General features: G+C 54.3%; 1 non-coding gene across 1 annotated transcript; it reads left to right on the forward strand.

The window, feature by feature from the left end:
* The first annotated feature begins 12828 nt into the window (after positions 1-12828).
* Positions 12829-12904, forward strand: MIR2890 (microRNA mir-2890). The gene has a single exon (NR_036357.1). It is a non-coding gene; the product is annotated as a microRNA mir-2890 (primary transcript).
* The last annotated feature ends 1378 nt before the right edge of the window (positions 12905-14282 follow it).

The raw sequence follows: 14282 nt of genomic DNA on the forward strand, positions 1-14282 counted from the left end.
GGGCGAACACACGGGGATCGTGCAGGGCACACAGCCCCTGGCCGGCCGAGTCCTAACCATCACCCTGCCCCTGCTGGGCTGAACCGACTCAGGCATCAGGGGGAAGACCAAGTGGGCTAAGAGCCTTGCGAAGTTTCAGTTAATCAGAGATTAAATCTTCAAGACACGATACTGCCTCCCTCTTTGTATGTTTATTGTTGTCATAAAGAACAAGCAGCGGGCTGTTGAAATTCAAGTGAGTCAGCAGTGACTGACTGGCTTTGAAAATCCTCCCTGGCAAGGGTTTTCCTCCCAAGCTAAGAGCAAGAAACACAGGTGTGGGTTCGTGCGTGCTCAGCCGTCCGGCCAGGTCTGACTCTTTGGGACCCCGTGACTCCACCGGGCTCCTCCAGATTTCCCAGGCGAGAATACTGGAGTGAGTTATCATTCCCTTGTCCAGGCGTGTTCTTCTCTGGTGGCTCATCTGGTAAAGAATCTGCCTGCAAAATGGGAGACCTGGGATTGATCCCTGGGTTGGGAAGATCCCCTGGAGAAGGGAACAGCTACCTGCTCCAGTACTCTGGCCTGGAGAATTCCATGAACTGTATAGTCCATGGGGTCACAAAGAGTCAGACTCGACTGAGCGACTTTCACTTTCACTTTTCTTTCTCCAGGGGATCTTGCTGACCCAGGGATTGAACCCTCATCTCCTGCACTGGCAGGCGGATTCTTTACCACTGAGCCACCAGGGAAGCCCAGTAAATGCAGGTACTGAAGGATATACAGAATAAACCAGGATGCAATGATAATTAATGTCTGAGAAGAGCACCAAGTAAATACAAGATTAAAAGAAAGACAAGACCAAGATTCCTAAACCCCTCTCAAAAGGAAGAACTGAAAACCCGGAGTCCTGTTCAGATAGAGTGACTGTGAATGCAGAAAGGAAAATAGAACTTACGTAAAACACCACGTGTGATGTGGTGGCAAGAAGTACTGCCAGCCCTTCGGACTCAGGGTTGAAAGAGCCAGAAGGACAGGCACGATCCTCCCTTCTAAGCTGCCAGAAAGGAAGCGGAAGAGGCATCGCGTCCTAAGGGAGGCCACGGCCAGAGGACCCGGCTTCAGGCCACCACTCTGGCACAGCTGTGTCTCAGACAGTGCCCTCGGGGGCGTGGTGCTCAGTCTGGAGTTAAAAGGGCAGAACCACCGGCAGCCTCCCTTAGTCCATTCTGCCCTTCTCCCTAAGTAACACAACTCTGCTTTTTCCTAGATGGTAATGATGAGCCCAGCTAAACCTGCATTTCCCATCCTTTCTTGGAGCCAAGTGCAGCCGTAAGACGTAACTCGGGTTAACGTGTTGGGTGAAGTCACAGGATGACCAGCTCACTGCTGACACTTTCTCAATCTCAGGCCCGACACCCTGCGCCCCGGGTGACTGACTTCTCAGCCCTGCACGATCTGGATGGCTGGCCAGCCCCGAAGACGGCTCAGAGAAAGGGGAGATGCAGCTCCCGTCCGCCTGTGGCCCCTCACTGCACAGCACGCAGCCTCCATCCTGGAGGGGATGACGAGCCGACATGCATGAAGACAAGAGCCGCTGAGTTACGTTAACAGGAAGAACTTGATGGGAAGGACCGTGAACCAGGCACAAAGCGGTTTTCTCGGTGTAACCTGAAAGGGTCCAGAGGGAGCCCCAGCTCTTGGAGGTCGTGACTGAACGAGATGGATCATTTGGTGGCGGTGCTGGGGGCAAGGGGGCTGGCTGTGCCGGGGGTCCCCAGGGGCCGTATGAGTTGTCTCTGTGGGCGTCAGAAGAGTGGCAGACGAGAAGCTGCTGCTGCCCGAATGAACCCAGGATGTGGTGGCAGGGAGGCGCTGCTGCCACAGTTTATGGGACTAAGGAGCAGGTGTAGACCCCAAGCGGGGTGCAGACGAGCCCCTTCTTCCCATCCTCTTTCCGCCCTGGTCTAGCGCCACCTACTGGATGATCCTGCCAGGGGGCAGCCGTCTGGACAGAAGCGGGAACGCAGGTTCCAGGCCCACAAAGCCGGGTCCGGGCTGATGACTGAATAACTGGCACCCTTCCCTGGTCACATCACTTTCTCTTTCCCCTGGAGGAAACCATGGCACCGACTTCGATGCAGTTTTCTTGCTTTTCCATAGCTTTATCACATACCCATGCCACCCTGAGTAACAGGACTTGATTTTTTTTTACTTTTCAACATTTTGTGATTTGAACTGTACTGCACATGGGTGGCTCCGTGGTAAAGAACCTTACCAATGCAGGTTCCTGCCAATGCAGGAGACTTAAGAGACACGGGTTCGATCCCTGGGTTGGGAAGATCCTCTGGAGGAGGAAATGGCAACCCATTCCAGTATTCTTACCTGGGAAATCTCATGGACAGAGAAGCCTGGGGGCTACAGTCTGTAGGGGTCACAAAGAGTTGGGCACGACTGAACGACTTTCACTCACTGCACACTTTATTCACGCAGCTGCTGGTGGACAGTCTTAGTGACGACTCTCAGGGCAGCTCCTACACGCGTGTCCTGCGGCACCGAGCACACATTTCTCCAGGCGGTTCTCAAAGTGTGGTCCCCGTGGCAGCAGTGTTTGCGTTTCCTGGGAGGGAACCTGTTAGCGATGCAGGCTCTGGGGTCCCATCCCACACCCACTGACTCAGACTCTGGAGGTGGGGCCCTGACGCCCCCTGGGGATTCTGATGTCTGCTCAAGTCTGAGAGCCGCTTCTCGAGGTTGCACCTCCAGAATAGGTCTGTGAGTCACTGCACGTGCAAAGGTCAAGGTTTCAAGAGGCTGTCACAGTTTTCCTGTCACTGGACCCATCTGTGCTGGCATCTGTGCTGTCTTAGACCCCCGGGGCTCAGTGTCGTTGCCACCACAGACTTTAAGGGCTTTGCGAGGCTGGAAGGTAAAAAGATGTCTCAGGATTTTAACGGGCACTCAGATAACTCCCAGCGAGGGGGACGCCTTTCTCACGAGTTTGTGGTCCTCTGGATTTGACCTTTTGGTGATGTGCCAGCTTCAGTCTTTTGCCTGTTTTTTTTTTTTTTCTGTTGGGTTGTCTGTTTTTCCTTATCAGTGTGAAGTTCTTTAAATATTTTGAAAACTGGTTATATTTGGTCCAGGTATCTTCCACTGCTCTGAGACTGGCCTTCTCACCTCCACTTTCTCTTTGCAATCATCCTTTGATGAACAACTTCTTCATTTTAATTTATCGTTGCTTTTATTTATGATAAATGCTTTTAATGAGATAACTCATTAGTGACGAGGGCATTTTTGCAGAAACTAACACATGTGGCCGGTGAACTTTATTTTGGCTGGCCCCAAATTAATTCTGTTATTTCACTAACCCTTTGGGGGCTATTACATTCAGTACTTACACCTGACACCGTGAAGTCCTCTAATTTTACTGAAATGTCTTCAATCCACTCTTCTGTAAAAGCAGTGGGGCATTCTCCAGCACCGTGAGTTTCATTTTCACTTTTCATATCAGAATCAATCACTAAGGTTTTTGTCTTTCTGTTCATCTAATATTCACATCTGAATCAGAACCATATTCAGAAGAACTATCATATTAGTATATATTTTGCTTGGACAATCAGGAAAAAATATCTGCATACGTTTCACTGAAAAATTCTCCCTCGCTCAGAATTCAGCAATGCGTCATTTTTGAAAAATTTACATTTATAATATACGCAAGGTTGGGACAAAAACTTAATGAAGCAATGTGGATGATAGCGATAATTGTAAGCTGTATTCTGAACCCTTGATCAATTTTAAGCTCTAACAACTTTGCATGGTGGTGATGTGTGTGTTGGTCGCTCAGTCGTGTCCAACTCCTTTCGATCCCATGGACTGTAGCCCACCAGGCTCCTCTGTCCATGGGATTCCTCAGGCAAGAATACTGGAGTGGGTTGCCATTTCCTGCTCCAGGGGCTCTTCCTGACCCAGGGATTGAAGCCACGTCTCCTGCACTGGCAGGCGGATTCTTTACTGCTGAGTCACCAGGGAAGCCAGATGTTAATTGAGACACTCTCTAAAAATGTATTGATAAGTCTCTGTTCAATAACTTGTTATGAAATCATTCCCTGTCCCGAAGTCATGAAGACAGTCTCCCAAATGTCTTTTTCAAACTCTGTAGCTTTGCCTTTTACATTTAATCCTTAACTCCATCTAGAGCTGACTGTTGTGTGTAACGGGAGGTAGGGGTTCCATTTCTTTCTTTCCCACGTGAATACCTAACTTTCTTAGCACCACTGGTTGAAAACCATGTCTCTGTACTGCCACCAATGCCATCGGTTACGTGTTCCAGTCCATCCCAAAGGAAACCCACCCGAACACCCACTGGAAGGAAGGCCTGACACTGAAGCGGAAGCTCCAATCCTTTGGGCACCAGATGCGAAGAGCTGCCTCACTGGAAAAGACCCTGAAGCTGGGAAAGACTGAGGGCGGGAGAAGGGGATGGCAGAGGACGAGATGGTCGGATGGCATCGGCTATCACTGGACACGAATCTGAGCAAACTCTGGGAGATGGTGGAGGACAGAGGAACCTGGCGTGCTGCAGTCCATGGGGTCGCAAAGAGCTGGACATGACTTAGCGACTGAACGACATCAATGCACACGGGTCTGTGTCTGAGTGCTCTGTCGTTTCACTGGTGTATCTGCGGGCACTGGAGTGGGCACCTCAGTGTACGAGATGCCAGACCACTTCTTCTGTGGCCACCTGGGGTGGAAGGATCCTCCCTCTCGGAGGAGCCTGACGCCCTTGAGCTGGGCAGATCCTTTGCCCGGATCTCACTGCAGTCAGATGAGGCAACGGGGGTCGCCTGTGAATGTGCTTTTAGCTCAGTGTTTCTCTGCATCTTTGGGGCCCTCTCCCCATGCAGTGTTCCCGCCTGCTGACACTCCACCCTTCCTCCACAGCCTCTACAGGGCCACCGCTGCCAGTCACCTGAGACCAGAAGTGGCCCCTTCCCCCTCAGACACTCCTGCAGTGGGATCCGCGTGGGCTTGTTAGGGCCGCTGTCACAAAGTACCACCAAAGTAGCAACTTCAACAGAAATCTATTCCTGTGCACCCTGGGGTCTGAGATCAAGGAGTCAGCAGGGCCGCGCTCCCCTGAAGGCTCCGGGGAGGGTCTGTCTGTCCCAACCCCGACCCCCAACCCCGCCCCGCTCCCTTCCTGGTAGGTCAATCCTTGGCTCGTGGCAGCATATATCCAGTCTTCCCACGGGACTCTCCCTGTGGCCTGTCTGTCTCCAACTTCCCCTTTATAAGGACACTGATCACACTGGACTTGAGTCCCACCCGACTCTGCCCCGATAAGGGGCTTCCCTGGTGGCTCTGATAGTAAAGATTCTGCCTGCAATGCAGGAGACCTAGGTTCGATCCCTGGGTCGGGAAGATCCTCTGGAAAAGGAAATGGCAACCCACTCCAGGATTCTGGCCCGGAGAATTCCAAGGACAGAGGAGCCTGGCAGGTTACAATCCATGGAGTTGCAAAGAGTCAAACATGACTGAGGGACTAACACTCTCACATCTATCCTGACTCGATTTCCAAAGAAGGTCCCACTTCCAGTTACAAGGGGTAGGGTTTCAGCAGGTGGATTTCTCAGGGACACAACTCAGTTTATAACAACAAATGTGTAACTGATCATCTGAAACAGGGGCACTCGGGACAGTGAAGCAGGACACTCGTGGTCTCTGCCCCAGGATCGCAGGCGGGACGGTGAGTGCTGGGGATGGTCTAGGAGGCCTGGGCTACCCCATGAGCGGGGAGCAGGGGGTGCCCGTCAGGCAAACCTTCAGTGTCAGCGCCCACTCAGACAGGAGGTTCTGACTGCAAATAATGGAAAAAACGGCTCCAGCATGGAGGAGGGTTCCGACCTTACCGAAGAGAACTCAGGAGAAAGGGCGGCCCTGGAGTAACTGGTGGACTCTGATGCCACCAGGGCTCAGGTTCTCCCAGCGCTGGCCTCCTTCGTCCTTGACAGATCGACTCTCCTGATTTCGAGGTGGCTGCAGGTCTACATGAGGCCCCCAGACGCCCCATCTTCCCAAGCCAGGGTGTGGAGACCATTTTTGTTTCCCGCATCTCCTTCCTAGGAGCACTCGTCTCTCAGGACCTCTCTACCCCAGCCCACCCCGCCTCGTGTCTTACTGGCCAAAAAGACTGCACACGCTTCTGTCTAAACCACTTCCCAGTGAGGGCTCTGTGACCAGCGCGCTCTTCTTGGCCCAGCTGTGAGTCTCACTTAGGAGCTGGGCCCTGGCTCTCCTGAAGTGGATAGAAAGATGGTTTCAGGACAAAAACCTGGGTTCTCGTGGAAGGAAATAGAGAATACTGGGGAGGGGGCTGCTAGGTAGGCACCGTGAACACATTTGCTGCAGCAGGAGAGGGGACAGCATCCTGGAGACCAGCAGCATCTCAGGGAGAGATTTTTCACAGCTGGGCGTGGGACCAGGAACCACGGGTCTTTAAGCCATAGTTCTTTCTAGTACATTTATTAAATGTAACGTTTTGAGAAGTTGGCAGGGTAGCCACGTCTCCTAAGGTGGAGAGTGTGATAATTGAGGTCAGATAGTTCCCTTCATTGCCCTGGTTTGAAATCATTTCACACCGATTTGCTGCGCAATGCAGCACTGCCACAGAGCACCGATGAGGAAAAGGCAATCAGTAACAATGATTGTTACCAAGCAACCAGCGGCCACAGCAAGAATTAAATAAAAGGACCGTAAATGGACCACGAAAGTCAATCATCAGAAAAAGGCCCCATATGGGAGAAAAAGACTAGGAGAGAGTTGCCCAGTTTCTGTTAAATTTCACTGAAGAAACTACACGCCACGATGCAACTCGAAACGTCTGTTCACTCGATGTAGAAAATTAGGAAAATATGTATCAAACAGAAAACTAATCACACGCATGACTTCACCGCCGATGACTTTTCAGAGCTGGGTACATTTTCTGCAGAACATGCACAAGCCTGATCTCCTATCTTGCTTCATCCACTTCACCTTACGGGGTGTTATTAGAAATCCTTAGTGGACGTCACTTTAAGTAACTGCACAGCACAGACGCTGATCAGTTACTCTTTGCAGAACAGTATAAACTGGCGCTCTGGAAGGACGGTCACAGCAGGGGACTGGGCGAGCTGAGAACCTAAGCCGGCCTTTCCTCACTGTTAGCTCTCTATTCAGCTCGAAGGTGTGGCTTCCTGCCAATCTCCAGTTTGGGAAAAATAAAAACCTGTGCTGGGAAGGGGGTGGGAGGAAGGTCTCTGGATTTTGGGGGTGGGTCCCTGTGCATTGCTTTGTGCTGCAAACCATAGAGCAAAACACAAAACTGGAATTATTAGAAGCATCCTTTTATTTTGGATTGGCCATCAAAGACCTTAGGGCTTCCTGGAATCACAGTGATTGGGCTTCAGCTGTAGCCTACATTTTCCCAGCTTCTCTGGTGTGATGGCTCCTTTGTAACCTCTAGAGCTATCATTATAATCATCTCTCCTAGGACAGTGCTATTATTATTTTTTTAATTAAAAAAATAAAACAACAACAACCCTCACCATAGCGAAGCTCCAGAGATACTTTCTAACTGCCAGGCTGGCAATTTCCCCTGCAATGTGATCATGGCACGGGCCAGGCTGGACACGCACACGTGACAGGGTGTGAACTCCAGTTGTTTAGCTTGGTTACGCCCTGCGGAAAGGGTGGGATTCGCCGAGCCTAAGTCCGGGGGCAGGATTTGACTCGGGTTTCTCTTTGCGAGAAGAGCATCTGCTCTCTGGGGTGGAAGCCCTGCATGGATGGTATCACGTGAAACTCTGTCCCCCTGGTCTCCTGGGCAGCGGCACATGAAGCCACCTGTCCCCACTGCCCCGAAGTGGGTTCTCTTAAAATTGTTCAAGTGGCCAAGTTCAGGGGAAGGAGCGTGGTGGCCCTGGGCTTCGCTCCTACATCTGTGCTAAGTGGTCTCTTCCTGCGACTGGAGCTGGGCCCCCGCTTGGCCCGAGGCAGCCTTGCTGTTCTTGGCTGTAAAACAGGGAAATGACACCTGCTTGATGGGACCCCGGACTTAGCACAGGCTCAGGATGGAAGGAGGAAGGCCTGTGCTCAGAGCCCAAGGTCGTGTTCAAGGTGGGGCCTAACGCAAAGCGAGGCTGCGGCCCAGGCAGGCCAGAATCTGTGCCGGGAATCACGCCCCTGCCGTGTGTGGCGAGGCCAAGGAGGAGGCCCTTTCCACCAACTGCTGTCTCTTCATTCATCTGGTTTTCCAGGCTAACGCTCTGCACTGCTTCTGGACAGACTTCTGCCCTCAAATCTAAACGGACGACACGCCAATGCCCTCTGAGCCAGTTTTTTGTTTTTTGTTTTTGAATTAAATTTTAATGAAAAAGAACGTGCCTGTGCTGAGAGGCATAAACATCCAGGACTGTTGCCCCTCCTGCCTGAAAAAGTGCCCCAGTGTCTGGATGAAAAGGTCATCTCTCTCTAGCAGGACAGTCCGGACACGGGACCAGAGACAACAGGCCTGGTTCTGGGGGGAGCGAAGGCCTGCTGGTATCTGGGCTGGGCCGAGCCCTGTTCACAGAGAGAAGCCCAACTTCTGCTTACAGAGTGAGGCAGCCGCATCACCCCTCATTCATCAGGGTCATTCTCACTGCTGGTTCAGGCAGCTGGCAGCAGCAGGAGAAAGCAGACAAAGGGGCTGAGATTCAAGGTGACGTTGGAGAAAGAAAGGAGATGGGCTGTCTGTTTCTCTCTCCCACCCTCCAAGTGTGTGTCTACTTAAAAAAACAAACAAACAAACAAAAACGTCATTTAATTGGGTCGTGTTGGTTTTTAAAATAAATCAAGGTGGTGGCTGGTGGTGGGGGTGGTGTGCACGCAGGCCAGGATCCCTTGCTGGCTCTCCTGCTGTGGCCTTCTGGGGTCACCAGGCCAACAGGTTGCAGTCTGGACCTCTCTCCAGGGCACTTCTGTTCCCGTCGGTGAGTTTGGGAGGCCCAGGTAGGCAACTCATGTTACATTGGTGAGAGGGGCTGGGAGACTTGGCTTAGCTCTTCCTCTCGCTCTCTAGAAAGTTCTTTCGGCTTAGAAAAGAGGTTTTGTTTGACTCCTTTTCTGGCCTCGGAGGCACTAAAGGGAGAGATAAATAGGGACCCACCCTGAGGTTTCAACAGACCACTGTGCAGGCTCCAGGGCCCCGGCCTATTGTTCACTGGGCTGCGGCTGGGGGCGCGGCCTGCGCACGGGGTGGCCCAGGAAGCAGCATCCGGGCCTCGCCAAGCGCTGGGGCTGCAGACCCGGTTTTTTCTGTGAAAGTTGCTTCTATGTGGCCCCATGGACTGTAGCCCCCAGGCTCCTCTGTCCGTGGATTCTCCAGGCAAGTACACTGGAGTGGGTTGCCATGCCCTCCTCCAGGGGATCTTCCTGACCCAGGGATCGAACCGAGGTGTCCCACATTGCAGGCAGATTCATTACCAACTGAACCATCACAGAAGCCCTTCTCCTGTGAAACCCGGCAGAAAACAGGAGGTAGGGGTGGAGAGGGGCCGACTCCAGGAGGCGGCCTGATGACTCCGCCTCCAGGCCTGGGGATAGGGATGTGATGCCTGGCCAGGCTCGGCCAGGCTGTGGGCAGGCTGAGCGGGGCCTCCTGTGACCACATGAGGGAGGTGGGCTTGCGACGTGGGAGGAAGGGGACCAGGCTCGGTGTGGGGAGGGGGCCGTTAAATAGGAAGGAGAGCAACCTGGCCCACCCAGGCCTGGAAACCACTGCCCGCCTGGAGCCCACAGGACTGGGCGCTTCCTGGGGCTGCGTTTGTTCCCGGGGTGAACGGGGTGGGGTGGAGGCGGGTAGAAGAAGGCTGTCCTGGGAGGTGTCCCTGCCCTGGACCCTTTCCCTTCATTCGTCTGACGACTGCCAAGCCCCCGTCAGCACGGGAGCACCCTTGGGAATGCAGGCCGGGTGCCCGGCCCTGAGTGTGTCTGCAGGTGGGAAGCAACGACATGGTCAACCGCGGCCCTTCGGTGTCACAGCAGCGTTTCACGGCAAGTTCTCCGAGGCGCTAGAGCAGGGGTTGACGGTGGGAGCGTCTTACGTCATCTCCGCTGCTGTAACAAAAATATCACGGACTGGGTGGCTTAGACAACAGCCGTTTATCTCTGACGGTGTGGAGGTGAGGGTGCCCCGCCGAGGTGTCAGTTTATCAGCTGTCTGGTGAGAACCTGCCCCCTGCTTCGTCGACGGCTGCTTTCTCTCCTCCTCCTCACGTGGGCGGGGGTGGGAGGAGGGTGAGAAATACCGCTCTTGCGTCTCTTCCTATAAGGGGGCCAACCCCATCCGTGAGGACCCTCGTGACCTGGCTGATTAGTGTTTCAGCAAAAGAACCTGGGGATGGGGGGCAGGGCGGGGGGCATATGTATGTTCAGTCCAACAGCAGGGAGTAAGGCTCCCTGGGCGAGAGCCCTGGCTTGTTCCTTATTAGCTACATGGTTTCATGCAAGTGATGTGGCCTTTCTCTACTTCAGCGTCCTCATCTGGGTAAACTGGGGGTTTGTGATGGCTGAACTGTGTCCCCTCTGAATTCATGTGGACGCCCTAACCCCCAGCACCTCACAGCATGACCTTCTCTGCAGATGAGGCCTCTGCAGAGGTAAGGCAGAGCGAGGTCACCAGAGTAGCCCTGTGAGACTGGTGTCCTTGGAAGAGGAGGTCAGAATGCAGACACGCACAGAGGGACGAGCACGTGAGGACAGGAAGACGCTCACCTCCCCCGGCCAAGCGGGGAGGCTTCGGAGGAAACAAGGACCCATCTCAGATTTGCAGGAGGCACAAGTGGTGAAGAATCCGCCTGCCCATGCAAGGGATGCACGAGAAGAGGGTTTGATCCCGGGGGCGGGAAGATCCCCTGGAGAAGGAAACGGAAACCTACTCCAGTATTCTTGCCCGGAAAATTCCACGCACAGAGGAGCCTGGTGGGCTACAGTTCATGGGGTCCCAAAGAGAGGGATGCAACGGAGCACGCACACACCACACCAAACTGTGGGAAAACAATGTCTGTTGCCTAAAAGCTGCCTGTCTGCGAAAGGGCACTGCACACGCATTGTATTAGTAAAGTTTATAATAAATGTTTGTAAGTATTCACTCTTCGCCTGCCAGCTGTTACACAGGTGCCATCGGCCTGACCTTTAGGGTAAGTGCTTCCTGATTTCCTTTGTAAGTAACCACTTTTAGCTTTCCCCTTACCAAGGTGGGATCCATCTTCCTTAGGACGTGGGGCAGTGTCCCGGCACGTACTCTGGTATTTTAAAAACACGAAGCGGGGTAAACTTCTGAGAAACAATTGTACAGAGCAACCAGCAGTGGCAATTATGAGTCTTTAGGATAAAATGGCAGAAAAGGGGGAGAGTCTTTTTAATCTTGGTTAAGGCACAGCTCAAATTTTTTACACTTAACAGAATAAACTCAAAAGGACAAAAAATAAAAGGCAACAGCCATAACAGTAACTACCATAGGCTCAGGGCTAAGTGTCAGTAGCCCCGCCGCGTCCAACTGTTTGTGACCTCATGGACTGTAGCCCACCAGGGTCCTCTGCCCATGGAATTCTCCAGGAAAGAACACTGAAGTGGCTTGCCACTTTCTTCTCCAGGGAATCTTCCTGACCCAGGGACTGAACCCAGGGCTCCTGCATTGCAAGCAGATTCGTAACCGTCTGAGCCACCAGGGAAGCCCTCAGTGCTAACCCTGAGCCAAACTGTTGCGTGCTGTGGTTTAGTCGCTCAGCCGTGCTCAACTCTTTGTGACCCCATGGACTTGCAGCCCGCCAGGCTCCTCTGTCCATAGCATTCTCCAGGCAAGAATACTGGAATGGGTTGCCGTTTGACCCAGGGATCGAACCTGAGTCTCCTGCATTGGCAGGCGGATTCTTTACCATAGAGCCACCAAGGGAAGCCCAAGCTTTTTACGCACTATCCCATAAATAAAACTTACAAAAAGTAGGCGAAGTAACAAAAAAAAAATCTGAATCAGCATTTCCTGAATAGTTAATGATTAACTCGCCCTCCGTTTATTGATTTGACCGAGCATTTACACCGCACCTACAGGCACCGGGCTCTGGGGAACCTAAACTGATGCCGGGCAGCGTCCAGCCGGCACACACTCTCTCCCAGAGTTATCACAACCCAGCGGCCCGACGTCTGCTTTTAGGTCAGAGCCGGCAGGCCGGGGCGGGGCCCTGAGACCCCGCCAGCCCCACACGTGCGTCCCGGCGGCCGCCGGCCCCACGACGACGTAACGGGCGTGGCCCGACCACGGCGCACACCGGAAGGCGCGCCGTGACGCATTGTGCGCAGGCGCAACTGCAGCGCGGCGCCCAAACCCCGCCCGCCGCTAGGGGGCGCCGGGGCCGCCCGCGCTGTGGGGGAAGGGCGGCTGCGGCGCCAGGCAGGACCACGTGCGCACCACGTGGCGCCCCCCTCCCCCCGGGCCGTCCCAGACCCCGGTAGGGCAGCTGGGCCGGCCACACCGCACGGCCAGCGGCCTGAGAAGCCAAACGGATGGGTCTCCTAGCCGGCGCGCCCGCTGACCTCTGACCCCACCACCTTTAGGGTTCGCCCCTCGCCTGTGGCCAGCGCCGTGTGTTTATAAACAGAACTCCGGGCGGGACCAAAAGCCCGGATCGCGGACTCACACCCCGGCGGGGAGCGGAGCCGTCCGTGCTGGGCGCCTCCCGCGCATGCGCCCCGCGCTCCGCCGCGAGGCTCCTCCCGCGCCTGCGCGCTGCCGGGCGGGGCGGGCGGGGCGCGCGGCCGGGAAGGGGCGGCCGGCGGCCGGGAAAGGTGGGCTGGGCTCCGGGGCCCCTCCCCGCCCGGTGCTGCCCCGGCCGCTCCCGGCCTTGTGACTTGGGCCGGCGCCTCGCCTGTACGGCGGGGCACAGGCGGGTGGTCGTGCGGGTGAACTGCTGGCCTTCCCTGGCTGTGTCCTCGGCCCGCACTAGCTCCACCCCGGGGCAGGGTTCACCTGGCCCTGAAGAGAGCCTTGGACACGCCCGTCCGCCCGTGCTGGTGAACGGTGAACTGAATGTGGTGTGTGCACGCAGTGGGACTGGTGTTCCACCTTAAGAAGCAACAGAGCAGAATGCGTATCGTGTGTGTGTGTGTGTGTGTGTGTGTGTGTGTGTGTGTGTGTGTGTGTGGTGTGTGTGTGTGTGTGTGTGGTGTGTGTGTGTGTGTGTGTGTGTGTGTGTGGTGTGTGTGTGTGTGTGTGTGTGTGTGTGTGTGTGTGGTGTGTGTGTGTGTGTGTGTGTGTGTGTGTGTGTGTGTGTGTGTGTGTGTGAGTCACAGTATGTGCTAACATGGGTGGGCCGGGGGGAATAATCCAGACTCACAATGACACGGGCTTTATGATTCCACGTCCGCCAGGTCTCTAGAATAGGCAGATTCACGGACACGGGCTGGGGAGGGGAGCAGTGTGAACGTCCTTAATGCCACCGAACTGTACACTTAAGGGGCTTTCCTGGTGGCATCACCGACTCAATGGACATGAGTTTGAGTAAACTCTGGGAGCTGGTGATGAACAGGGAGGCCTGGCCTGCTGCAGTCCACGGGATCGCAGAGTCGGACACGACTGCGCGACTGAACTGAACTGGTGGCTCAGTGGTCAAGAATCCGCCTGCCATGCAGGAGACACAGGAGAGTCCGGTTTGATCCCTGGCTGGGGAAAATCCCCTGGAGGAGGAAATGGCTACCCACTCCAGTATTCCTGCCTGGAGAATCCCATGGACAGAGGGGCCTGGAGGGCTACAGTCCATGGGGTCACACCTGAGCATGCACACGCAGAATGTATACTTAAAAACAGTTGAGGCAAGTAAATTGTATGTTACGTGTACCATCTCCCCCCCCCACCCCCACCCCCTAGTCAGGTCACGTTGTACCTAATTTTCTTGTTGTGAAAATATCCAATGTTTTAAAAGGCCTGGGCCCCTCTCGTCCTGCCTGTGTCATCTCAAACCCCTGGAACCCCAACCAGCTGCCTTTCTGACCCGGAACTTGCCACCCTCGTCACTTCTCCTTGCTGTTCTCTGACGTGGCTGTGTCCTTCTTGTATATTCATCTATTTAATCCACATGGATCCCTGCTTAAGTTGTGCTAGACTTTCTGCAAGGAGCAGGGGGATACACGGGTGATCAAAGTGGGGGAGGGCTTTCCTCTCGAGGACTGTCTGGCAGAGGACACAGTCAACAAACAGAAAACTAGCAGACGCTGCTCAAGGGTTTCAG

The sequence above is a fragment of the Bos taurus genome, chromosome 25, assembly GCF_002263795.3.
Source record: "Bos taurus isolate L1 Dominette 01449 registration number 42190680 breed Hereford chromosome 25, ARS-UCD2.0, whole genome shotgun sequence".
In the NCBI taxonomy this organism is placed as follows: Eukaryota; Metazoa; Chordata; class Mammalia; order Artiodactyla; family Bovidae; genus Bos; species Bos taurus.